The sequence below is a fragment of the Lissotriton helveticus genome, chromosome 5_1 (genome assembly GCF_964261635.1).
Source record: "Lissotriton helveticus chromosome 5_1, aLisHel1.1, whole genome shotgun sequence".
Taxonomy (NCBI): Eukaryota; Metazoa; Chordata; class Amphibia; order Caudata; family Salamandridae; genus Lissotriton; species Lissotriton helveticus.
In genome coordinates this window covers 253,783,526-253,796,312 of record NC_136065.1, presented here as the reverse complement: position 1 = coordinate 253,796,312, position 12,787 = coordinate 253,783,526, and the positions used below count along the sequence as shown (strand labels likewise).

Below are 12,787 nucleotides of genomic sequence, written 5' to 3'. Positions count from 1 at the left end.
TCACGATCTGCTTGATTGGCTGGCTTCTTATGCTTCCTCTGCTCGCTTCAGGGGTCTACTTTCGTCTTTTGAGCATATATGTGTTTTCCAGCTGTCTCTTTTGTGTTTTTCCCTCCTTCCCATATTACTCTCTCTCTCTCACCCATGTGATTATCCCACCTCTCACGTTCCACATTGCTCCCTTTCACCCATGTTCTTTCCCTTGTGTTGCTTCTCCCCTCACCCGCCATGTTGCTTCAGGTCGCCCTGCATCACCTTGTTTCTTCACTTCACCCTATGCCTGCCGTGTTGCCCACTTCACAGCCCGCGTCCGTGTTGCTTCATCTCACACCCCCTCCCGCCACCCGTTCATACATTAAAAACATTTTTTTAAGTTCCTTTGCACTATGTTTGAAAAGAGCACTTGTTTTTATTTTACCGATCCAAAATGATGCAGTCTGTTTTTTTATCTTGCTGTACTGCAGCCGCTATGCTGTACAGCATGGAAAAAAACATTGGCAACGCCAATAGGTCTTATAGTATTCCATCTCATGGTTCCTGCAGTGCCCAGTGAAAATCCCCATCAGATGCCTCTTCTGGTCAGGTGCATATTTGTAAGAAAGCATGGGCAAGGAGTTCGCCATCCTCCAGGTGACGTGGCACAGATAGAAAGTTCTCAGAGCCAAAAGCAACACATTTGACTGGATTTTGTTAAGAATCGGTGCAGAAAGAGTTGAAGCAGAGTGCAAAAAAATTGAAACCTGTTGGGAGATGGGACACCTGGTGTTCTGCTGGACTGAGGGCCAATCTCCAGTATGTGTCCTGGCAGCCCCTGCAGCCCAGGTGCCTATCATTGATCAGTATGAGCTAGAACAATGCCAGTTTTTTTTTTACTTAATGCTCAGTTTTCTCTTTAAATGTTCACAGCACAGTATATGTGCTGTGAACAAAATCGTTTTTCTCCATTCTTTGTTATGGAACCAGCAACACCCATGCAAAAGATCTATTGCATCAGTATACTTTTATGTAACCAGGCTTCAGGCTTGAAAGGCATCTTCAGAACAGACTTTGCATTCCAATGTCAGGAAGGAAATTGAAGGGATTGAATGAAGTGAATGTTTTGCTCCCAGGCATCTAGTAGTGGCACGCATGTGGCATTCTTGTGAGGCTGAGGATCTCTGTTACTACTACTAAAATAACCATAGAGTTGTGAGGGTGACTGCAAGGGGATAAGATTAAAATTGGCGAGGAAAAGCTAGAGACTTGTCTGACGCGTTGCTTCAGGGGTGTACAACTTTGTTTTGCAAAGTCGACTTGGAGTATCTGACTTGAGAGTCAGGCAAGACAGAAGCCGGAGACTGGCTAACGGATGCAAGACTGGTTCAAGGATTCAATATCTACATGAGGATATTTTCTGCATGAACCAATCTGCTGTGGGCAAAACATTTGTGCCCTCCGATTTCTAGAAATATTTGTAATGTGAAGGACACGTGAAGCAAACAATAGGAGGGTTAAAAGCACACTACAGTCTCCTGAGGGTATTAGTCGCACTGTATCTAGTTCTGTGTCAAAGTCTGACTGGGAAAAATAAGTGCTGGTGGCCAAAAATAAGTGCAGGTGGGTTCCACCAGCTCTAATAAAGCACTGGTCGGGCACTCTTGCTGTGTCTGCATAGAAGACACTGGAATAGTGACCCTTAAGTATCTGCATGTAACTAAATGAGAGACTTCAGAGCCAATTCTCCAAGATGGGGTACATTTTTGCATGGAAGTGATTATGACACTGTTGAGTTTGGACATGCGGGGTTCATTTGCTCCTTTTCGTGCAGATTTTCATTGGTGCCTGTGCAGGGTGCAGAGATTTGGTTTTTGTGATTTACAACCTTTTTACTCTGGCTCCGAGCCCCTAGGGAAATAATGAATTGTACATCTATAAATTTGTTATCCAAATAAAGTACATAAAGTGTCCACAAGTCCAGCTAGAATTCAATATAACATAATTTGACAGTGTGAGGTAGAATTTAATTCAAAGTCAAATCTATCAAACCTAATCCCAAGTGATGAATATATTCCAAAAGATCTTTCCTTGGGTGGAGCCTTTGGGTTTGTGCGATCGTGGGGGTAGTGCATGATCTTTCGTTTGTGGATCAAGGGCTGGTGGGTAAAATAGTCGTAAACCAGTTTGCTTTCATGTAGCACCAAGTACCTTTTTACAAATGTAGTTTTCCACTAAATAAATCCGAAATCTACTTTCACCACTGTATTAGATTTTTCATTACACATTGAAAATAAGTTTGATTGAGAGTTCAATAAATTTCACAGGCTAAGTTCCACAAAGAGGCTTTTATTTATAATTAGAACTGTTCACAGAGCATTACTCTTTACCTACCCAGTGACAAACAATTATTTATAACAGTTAATAATAGGGGCATACTTTTTTCTTAATATCCAATATATCTCACTTTTTGTATCTTTAAGCATACATTAGGGGTTACTTCGCCAATATTTAAAAGCAAGTTCTCCTCCATGACCAGTCACTTTTGTATGCCACGTGACAGTTTGATGCTTTTAAACTCCAATTCAGCCTGAAGACAATAGGATTCTCTGGAGTCATACACCATAGTTCCCTCATATAGGTAGTGTAACTGCACATTGCATCCCAAATATAGCTTTTAACTTCCATTGGGTGATGTGATTTTCTGTGCAAGTTACCGTGGCCTTACAGGAAAGTTAAATAACCATTTGGGTGTAAACACATGAACATTATGAGTTTATGGATCTAGCACATGCATTGTGGCACTGAATGGTGTTGTTACAGTGCACAGAGTCATAATAACAGCAAAGAATGTGGCCCATAAACGGTTAATAATCATCAGACACTATGCAGGAAAATCACATTTCCCTACACACAACAATATGAAATGTTGCAGAAGAAAAAATCATCATTCGTTTCAAGGTAGCCGAGAGTTGCTCGCCCACCCTGTTCACGTCACTCTGACTGCCCAGCCCTCTTCGAGGAGCCCTCGCTCACCCACATACCCTCCTCACTGACCATGTGATCCTCTAACCTGCAGGTGTTAGCGTTTGCTCACTGTTTGAACCTCATCCCCCCCATCGTGCAACTTATGCTCTCCCTGTACTCACCTCACGGACTCTGCACTCACCTCACCCAAACTCTGCTTCCCTTGCTCACCATGTGCTCATCTCATTCACCAGGACTTCCCCTTACCCCTTCTGTGCGTGCTTCACCCTCCATGTGCCCACCTATCCCTCCCACAGTTCCGTCACCCACCATGAACACAGCTCTTCATAATTGCACTTGCCTCGCCCATCCTATACTCACTTAATGCACCCTGGCTCAAACACCATCCTCAGTTTACTCAGACTGCGCTCATCTAACCATCTTGTGCTCAATATGCCCACCATATGCATGCCTTGCACAACCTTCTCTTGGCATTGTTGGAGCGCTTACCTTAACCACCCTGTGCTCACCTCGGGCAACCTGTGTTTACCTGCTTCACCCCGCACTCGAATCACGCCCCCTCCATATTTCACTCTTTTCGTCTTGCAGTTGCTTTGTCTGTTTTGTACACTTTGCACCTACTTGTATACTTGCAGCGTCTACACAATTATACGTCTAAACCACCATGCCTCACCTTATGTGCCCCAATGCTTATGGCCCATGCTCGCCTCTTTAATTTGCACGTGTGGATCTCACCCACCATGTTCTCATCCTTTACCAACCTTAATCTCACCCTGTGCTCACCTCAGTTACCCTGTGCCCTCCTCTATTATCCTATTCTCTCCTTTATTATCCTATGCTTCTCTCACTCCCATTGGGCAACTTACCTTCCCTGCACTCACTTCAGACACTCTAATCTTGTCTCTGCCACTCTTCTGTCACCTCACTAATACTGTGCTTTCTGTAGCACCCAGCTAGCGCCCATGCCACTCTGCTCACGCCCCAGCCACCTTCCTTACGCCTCCGCCAACTTCTTTTGACAATAGCCACCCTGTGCTGAGCCACTCTGCATGCACCTTAGAGTTTCACAGTATGTAATCTCCTTTCTCAACTCATACTCCCCTCAGAATTCTCTTTTCACCTCATCCGCCCTGCAGTCGCCTCCGACATACTGCATTCATTCACCTCAGGAACCCCTGTGCCCACCCCAGTCACCCTGTGGCCACTTCACCATCCCTAAGTTTACCTCAGCCTCCATGGAGACACTTCACCCATGCTGATGTGTACCTTTCACAATAGGTGACCTCCATTCTCATCCTATACTTTCGTCAGCCTCCCTTTCCACCTCAGCCTCCCTTCTCTCCCCACTGTCTGCTCATTTTAACCACCCTGCCCCCTTCTCAGTCTTGCTGCGAACACCTTAGCCGTAATGCACACCCTTCACATCAGGTGCTCTCCTTTCTTACCCCAAACTGCCTTCAGAGCACCTTTTTCACCATAGCCTCCCTGTGCTCACCTGAGACCCCCTGCGCTTGTCTTCTGGAACCCTGTGCCCACCTTTGCCGCTCTTTGCTCATCTCACCCTCCCTGATGCAGATACAGCAACAATGGCCTGCTCGCCTCAGCCACCGTGCACACACCTCCTACCAGAGACTACCATTTCGCATCCCATGCTCCTCTAAAAATTCCTTTCAATCCCCCCTGCACTGCAGACTCACCAACTCTGTTTAACTCATAAACCTCTTTAAAATCCTCTTCAACTTTTTTTGTTTTTTTGTTTTGTGGTAAGCTCAGTTTTTTTTTTTTTGTTCAAAGTATTTTATTGAAAGTTCTTTTTATATACAGTACATTGGTGAAGCATGAGGGCAATACAGGTCAACATTGGCACCATAGTGGTTACATAAGGCGTGTCGAAAGGCATGGCAGGACGATGGTGGTTCTGATCAGCAACCAGGTTGGTTGACGCTTCTGGATTCAAAGGCCTCTTAAGTCTGGATTTTGACAGCGCAGCTGTTAGACAGATCTATCGCTTACAATGTACAGTGGGCTTTGGATGCGACTCTTTCAACCATTGTCTTTCTTCTATTATTCTCTTTCAGCCATTGGCTTGACACATTTTCAATCGCTTCTTGGCTAAGAAAAGTGGGGTATTCATCTTTCACCCAAAGTAGTTTTCGTGATTCATTCCACCCATTGCAGTGCTTGCATTGAACATGACGCTATTCCCTCTCGGTCTGCGTCTGCTTGCTCTCTCCCATGTGTCTCGCTCTAACGTGCTAACCTTGCTTGCATTTGAACAGTAAACATAGGCCTATTGGCTTTGCCAATGCTAGCATCTATATGATCAAAAGTCACTCGCCTTCTCAGTTAAGCATTTATCATAAATTCACCATTTTACTAGATTTATACTTGCCTTATGTTTTATTTGGCAAAAGTTTCAAGTGCCTGTGAAGGAGACTATTAACTCCAAGACAACATATCCTTTCATTGGTATCAGTCAGAGGTAAAATCCAAATCTTGTATCTTCCAATATTCGACCAGAAAAGAAGTGCTCAATCCAGAGGATCATTACAGTTGTTGTCTGGTGTGTCATCCTTCCATGGAGGCCCCTGAGATCTGGAGGGCTAACAGTACTCAGACAAGGGCTGTTGTTGTCAAAGGATGATTTGTGTTTCAACATAGGACTCTGTTCACCTGAAAAAGTAGCAAATCTGCTATTTGGTATTATGGTATTTTCATTTGTTCCTAGAAGTACAACTTAAAAGCTGCTCCAGGTGTAGGTTTACTGGTGTACTTCTGGGGCTGTCATTTGACTTTTCCGAAAGGTCTATCCCCCTTCTGTGGAGTGCTTCATAGCAGAGATATCCATATAGAGGAATGGAACCAGCTGAGCAAATAAACGTTTCTACCCCTTGGAGAAAGCTCTTGCTTATACAAAATGTGGGAGTGGTCTGTTACCCTCCCTATTCTGGAAGCAGAGTGACCACAGTCTTTGGCTGCAGTAAATATCTGACCATATCCATAGTGGAAAAGGGTTGGATTGAAGTTTGTTTATGCCCACAAATGTACTTTTAAAGGCATTCATGAACTTCCGGTGTCTAGCATGTCCATTTCCCATTTCCCTTGAGTAAGATTTTACCGCTATGGATTACCCCACACTCGTGATGGAGAAATTCACACTGCAAATGCATTTATGCCTGTCAGTAATCTATTTTTGAATTCCTTGGAGACTGACTGAATATACCTTTGTGAATAGGTCCCAGGGAAGTTAATGGAATGAGTTGGTTTATTATAACCTATAAGAACAGAATAGAAAGTCGTTGTATCTGAGACTAGGCCCAGCTGGGTAAGGATCAAGTCTTACAAGGCAAATACGTAATGTTCTTCAGGGGACAGAGTCAGTAATAGTAATAGTGGAGATCCAGATATCCACAGGAGTTTGTCCTAATTTGATTTGGCAACTCATTCATTTGGAGTCCTCTGGAAAATTGCCTAAAGCTTCTATCGCAAGACAAGGTTTTAGTATCTATGTGTTTTCCAACATTTGTAATTCCTCCACCTTGATACATTATATGATTAGGACCTGATTTATTGCAGATGCCTTTGAGTTACCGATGCCTACATGCAAAGGAAGAATGGGGACCATACTCTTGGCTCCAAGTAGTGTAGGGTGCAGACTGCAACTTGCTTTCCAACTTCAAGCATTTAACTCCGGCTTTTACGTTTTCAGATCCAGTTTAAGGTTGGTGTTAAGATCGATTTGGCTGTTCCTTTTCCAAGTCCAAAATGGGGCATGCAGTAGCAAAATGAACTCTCCTGAGAAGCATGGGCTTTCCTACTAGTGTAGTGAGTGATCCTGCATCCAGGTGTAAGGATGTATGTATCCCTAAAGGTTGGAGCTACCATTGGTGTTTATAGATGCTGTAGTTTATCCAGGCATCTGCTTTTAGTTGAATGACCGACATGATGTTTATATCTTTCTCCTCTGTGTTATATCCGGGTTTGTTTTACTGCAAATTATCTATTTCTGTTGCGTGGGCACGATTTCAACATAGTGATGCTGATAATGGTGTGGGAACAATCTTTCCAATAGAACAGGATCGTTGGATGATTTATTTGTTTCTTCTTGCTTTCCAGCCTTTCTTTCATGGATATGATTGGTGTCTGAGAAGGAAGGCGAGCCAGAGTGATTGCAAAATCAGGGGCTGTGCCGAATCAGATCATCTGCCATTGGTGAGGCCAGCAGGTAAGTTCTGGACATCTCTGCATGCAGCCTGCTATATCATAGCATTTATTGGGTTGGTTCACGCTTGTACCCACAGGCAAGGATAGTGAACCTCTTACACGAGTCCTTGCTTTCTGGAACATTGTTGGGCACGGCAAGAGCATGGTCAAGAGTTCATCTTGTCTTTCTCGTGTCCACTCACAGCCTTGTTCTAGCTTTGGACGTTGTGTTTGCCATCCTACCAGCATCATTTTTTTGTCTATTTTTGAAGGTTTGGCACTGATGCAACCAAACTAACTCATCCAAACCCAAGGGCCATATTTGTTGGAGGCCCATCTTTGTGTTGCATGTTGTGCACCATTGTTCTGTGCTGTGAGTTTGTAACAGTATTTTTACTACTGTTCCCATGTGAGTGTGCTCCATGCAAACTGAGACGCGAGGTGGTTGGTTTCCCACTTCCCTTCTTGTTGTGGATTTGTTTGATCTGGTTTGTTCGCCCAAGAAAGGCCTGAATGTGTGGTGGGTCTAGGAAAACATGTTGCACACCTTTCTGAAAGGCGTCTGGCTCTCAACAGTAGTGAAACCCTTAAAATGAGGGGTGCAATCACTCCACTTAATTCACGAGACTGCACAACCGTATTTTTGCACTCAGTCCGTCGTCAGTATAGCTTTTATTTGGCAATCAGTTATAGAGAGGTATTTTGCCGTCAGAGGTTTCGTTCAGCCAATGTTTATTGACGGATTTGCAGACAGTAACCGACATCGCCACCTCACAGTGAGAAAAGGGCATTGCACTCAATCACTCTCACCCTGCCCCTCTCCCATACTACAAGCATGGCTGGCCTGATTGACTGTTTCTCACTCTCGGGTCCAAAAGGACTGATTTCAGCCACTTGAATGGGAGTCGTAATTAGTTTAGATGCAGCAAGTTAAAATGTGCCGAAGTCTCATGGGTTTTGTCAACACAACTGCAGGTTTGCAAGTCGAAGTTCTGCCTCATCAACAAAATTTGTCCTGAAGTCAATGGTAGTACATCCAATCTTCATGTGCATAGGCTACATTAAGTTACAGACATATACACGATGTTGCCATTCCATTAGAATGACCTCATAGCTCAGTCAAATTTGTGTACTTCCATATATTAATTTGTCAAAATATTTGTATAGTGCATATGTTATAAATGTAACTCGATAGCACTGTCTTGAATGTGCATATCCACGTGTCCCCTAGTTTTGCTTTTGGACTGAGTTTGAGTCACAATACGATAATATGTTGCGCCCTCATATATGCCATGTTATGTTTGTTAGAGGCAGTTGTATAGTATTTATTCTGAACTTCATATGGCCTTGTAGGGCTAACGGCAGTCTGAGTGCTCTCCAAAGATGTCTGGTTGATCCTGCTGCACCTCCAGGTTCACTGGAGGTAGGAAAAAAGTATAATGATTTCACCCTTAATATGAAATTATGACTTAGAAGTAGGACATTGTGTTAGTACATAGTTGTGGGGTGAGAGTAGCAAACAGCAATGGTTTTGTCATTGCTTTTTCGATGAAGATTGTGAGTAACTCTTCGGTGCACTTGCTGTGTTGGCTGTGTGGGAATGGAAGTGTGCCTTGTTGGCCTTGTGGAAGCAACCCTATCGCTCCAGCATACATTTTGATTCAATGCCAATGATGATTTGATCCACCGTGTCTACAAGGCATCAGGAGGCCTCCGGAGGAGCTCAGTCGGGTTATAGTCCGTTCCTTATCTGTTGACAATGATGGTTCTATGAGCCTTGAGTTAGGCCATTTGGATGAGAACCAAAGGAGTTTTACTTTTTTTGTGGGCTAAGATTTCTGTAGAAGTTGCTAGTTGCTTTGGTTTTATGATGCACGACTGTGTCTGAGTTGTTTTTTTCCCCAAGTTCCTAAAATGAAGAATATCAAAGTCTCTGCCTATAAAGCTCACCTTTTCTATGTAAATCTATCTAAGATTTATCTAATTAAGAGAAAGCTGAAATGTGGTTCTTTGGAGTTTAGAGATCAGTGAAAAAGTGACTGTGACTATGACCCAGGGTGTTTGTGGGTTTCTCAGTCATCTGAGCGTTAGGCAGTCAAGTCACCAATTACTACTTTTGCATAATAACAAGAAGGGACTTTGGGCCCAAACATTCAGTTCCTCTGTGACATGGCAAACTGTAATAAAAGAGTAGGGCACCTCTTTGAACTTGAAAAGATATGTCAGGTGAGGTTGAGGTAGACACTTGGAAAGTTAACTACAATCTTTTGGGCAGGTATTAAATTACTCATTGTTGATTTGCTGAGATACATTTATGGACAGATAATCAAAGATGCTGTAATCTGGGTACGCTGCAGGAACTCAGTTGTAATGAATGAGGGCTTCGCTGCCATCCCTCTGCTTTCTCCTCTTTCCTTGATGTTATATTAGATGACTTAATTGGATGTTATGAGATCTACAGTGCTAAGAGTGGGTCAGTCGATCAGTCTATAAACCAGGTTTGAAGGTGGGGAAAATGTCCTCATGCATGTCTTGAATTATAATAGAACTCTTTAATCCTGGAGGAATTTTCACTGGCTACGAGGAATAGCTCCCTAGGTTAAAATATTCTTCATTATTGCATTTAGAACTCAGGATCTCAGTAACTTAAGAGTGGTGAGCGACTGAACTCTCAGATCATCTTACAAGGGTCTTTTCACCTCAGCTGCCCATCGTAACGACACTTTACTTGATACCCGGAGAATTGAAGTTTTGCTCCCCGACCTTAAATTCCATTTAACAGTTGACATTTTTTTCTTAATTTTCGAACCTGCCCCATCTTTCCTTCTGCTTGTGCCATGGCAGTGCTAATAATAGAGTCCCTATAAAGCACGTTATCAGAAATTCACATAAATATTACTGCAATGTAAAAGTGGAATTGAAGATCATTAACACTTTACAGCAAAAATGACAGGACAAAAGCACTGTTGACTGCCACAGTGAATGCATATTACAATTACTGTACACCGCTAAACCACTCTCTTAACTGTCCCAAGACCTCTTTGTAATTTTACCTTGCTGCACAGGTGCTCGCTGTGAATAAACTTTGATACGTGATGGTTTTCTGGAAATGCAATGGCCTGTGGAGATGGGTGATGCATTGTACACATCAAATAATGCACTAAATTCTGTCACCAAAGGAGTTTGATGAAACTAGAATCTCACTTATTGCTGATGAGATACTGTTGATGCTGCCAATACCTAGCAGTGACTTGGGTATCCACAGTGTTGATACTCAACTCATCAATGTGCTAGAATTTAATAGGCAGTCTCGAACGTGAGCAAAGGCTATAGAGACCATGTATTGGATTGCAGATCCAGGCAAAAAAATTATTACGTTGTCATTATGATGCCCTTTAGTGAACGTAAATAGGAGCGATAGCGAATGGTAAATTCGAGAGTGGAAGAAAACCGTGCCATCCAAGAGCAATGAACACTAAATTCAAGAATGGAAGAAAACATTGTCATGCACTGAACAAGACCGATAAGTGCCCAAGCTGCCTGGAAGTTGTGAAATTCCATCTGGAGCTGGAATTTCGAGATACCCATGGCTCCTTTTAAAGTTGGAAAAACAGGATGTAACTTTAATAAACTGAATAATTGCCTGAAATGACCATTTCCTTGCACTTTTCAAATCCACTCCATTGAGTCGTTTCCTGCAGGCATTCAGATGGACCACAGCACCATTTCCGCAAAGCCTCGTGGTGTGTCGCGCCTGTGAGATCACAGGTCTGCAGCACGCTTGAACACTATTCATTCCGTACTGTAGAGACCGCTGATGCTTATGATACAAAGATGGTTTTAGGATCTCTGTATCAAAGGCTATGTAATGGATCTTGTGTAAAAAGAAGAACCTTTACTAGATGTCTACTTTTTCAGTTTACAATAAACATATGCCTCTCCCAGGTCACTAAGTGCCACACAATCTCTTTCTCGATCTAGAGGCAAGCAGGTAATTTTCTCTGGACCCAGATGAACTTGATCACCCATACTTTCCAGAATGTGGACAATTTAGCCATTTACTGCCCATTGGAGGGTTGGTTTTTATACTTGTCCGATTCGATAGGGAGACAGCCATTACAACGCGGGCTTTACACCATGCTACCATTACGACGCAGCCATCACAGCGCAAGTCGTTACGACTTGCGCTGGATGGCGCTATATGCTAAGGAATAGTATGATTTACTATTCAAACACCTTCCCTACTGTTACGTAGGCTGGAGTTGGAATAGTAAATCATACTATTCCTAAATCCAGTGCCTACAGCGCAAGTCGTTGTAATGACTTGCGTTGTGATGGATGCGTTGTAATGGTAGCGCGGTGTAAAGCCTGCATTGTCATGACTTACATCCGATTCGATAATGTCATTAATGGAAGCTATGGCTTATGCTTGTGACTTAGACTGTCAATCAATGCTCTTGTAGTGGAGAGGACAGAAGCCTCCCCACTGCATGAGTAATGTCAATCAATACTCATGTACTGTCGAGTCTCGGCAGGGACTTCCTGTGATTCTGGGCAAATCACATTATTTATTTATTTATTTATTTATTTATTTATTTATTTATCGCATTTATATGGTGCTACAGCTACCCTGAGGGTTTCCCGGCGCCTTGGATCTATGTTGCACATGGAGAGAGAAGGAGAAGCTCTATTGATTGAACAGCCATGCTTTAATTCCTTTCCGGAACCGAAGGTAGCATGGTTCTAGGCGTAAAGAGAGCGGAAGTGAGTTCCACAGTGCAGGGGCCAGATGGGCAAATGAGCCAAACAAAATGAATGTGTCCGTCTGTAATGTAACTGGTGCTCATGTAAAGCGCTCTGATACCTTCAGGTCGAGTTTGCGTGATATAAAACTCCAACAAAAATCTTTTTTTTAAATAAAAATGTTCATGTGTTTGGGCAACAGAATATATGAGAGTTTATGTATGCATCTACTAATCTACACTGGCATCACATCACCAGTTGGTGATGTGGAATTTGTAGGTCTATGAAGAGACCACATGGTTTCAGCAGGTCCTTGTCTCTTGCAGAAACGTTACGATTATCAGTATATGATAGGACATGCTCCCGGTGAGCATTGCATGAGTGAAAGGGGCAGCTCGCGTCCGCCATTAGGCTGTTAGTGTGCCATTCATATTTTTGTTCTGCCCACTGCAGCATCGGGCACATGGTCACCCCACTTCAGCCATTGACTCACCTCTTGTGAGTGATGGCTTCCTGGACAACGTGCACGTATTACACTAAAGACAGTCCCCTTGTATAGTTTTACAAATACCAATCACACAGAAAATAAACATTGGTAAAGCCATAAGTCGACCAATTGTCTTTAGAAATGGGCTTACTCTTTAGTTTTATGGATTAAACTAACACCACAATACAGACTAACACCATAATACATTAGACTCTTGTTGTATTCTGAAGAATCTTCCTAATTTAAAGTTGATTTTAGTGTTGAATATTGTCTAATAAAAACAAAGTCCTCAGTTTGGCTGATCTCTTTATGGAAATCATTCTTGGATAGCTTTAGAATTGTTCACTGACTTCTTAATCTCGGGTTCATGTTTTGTAGGCAGTTGTAAGTATT

The 12,787-nt window shown here is 42.9% G+C and overlaps 1 protein-coding gene across 2 annotated transcripts in view; it reads left to right on the top strand.

Moving 5' to 3' along the window:
- Positions 1-12,787, top strand: part of LOC144754406 (discoidin domain-containing receptor 2-like) — a 436,005-nt gene that overhangs the window by 128,232 nt on the left and 294,986 nt on the right. For both annotated transcript variants that reach the window (XM_078642135.1, XM_078642136.1), the window contains exon 2: positions 7,078-7,186. The gene's annotated coding sequence lies outside the window, so the exon portion shown is untranslated. The remainder of the gene's footprint in view (positions 1-7,077; positions 7,187-12,787) is intronic.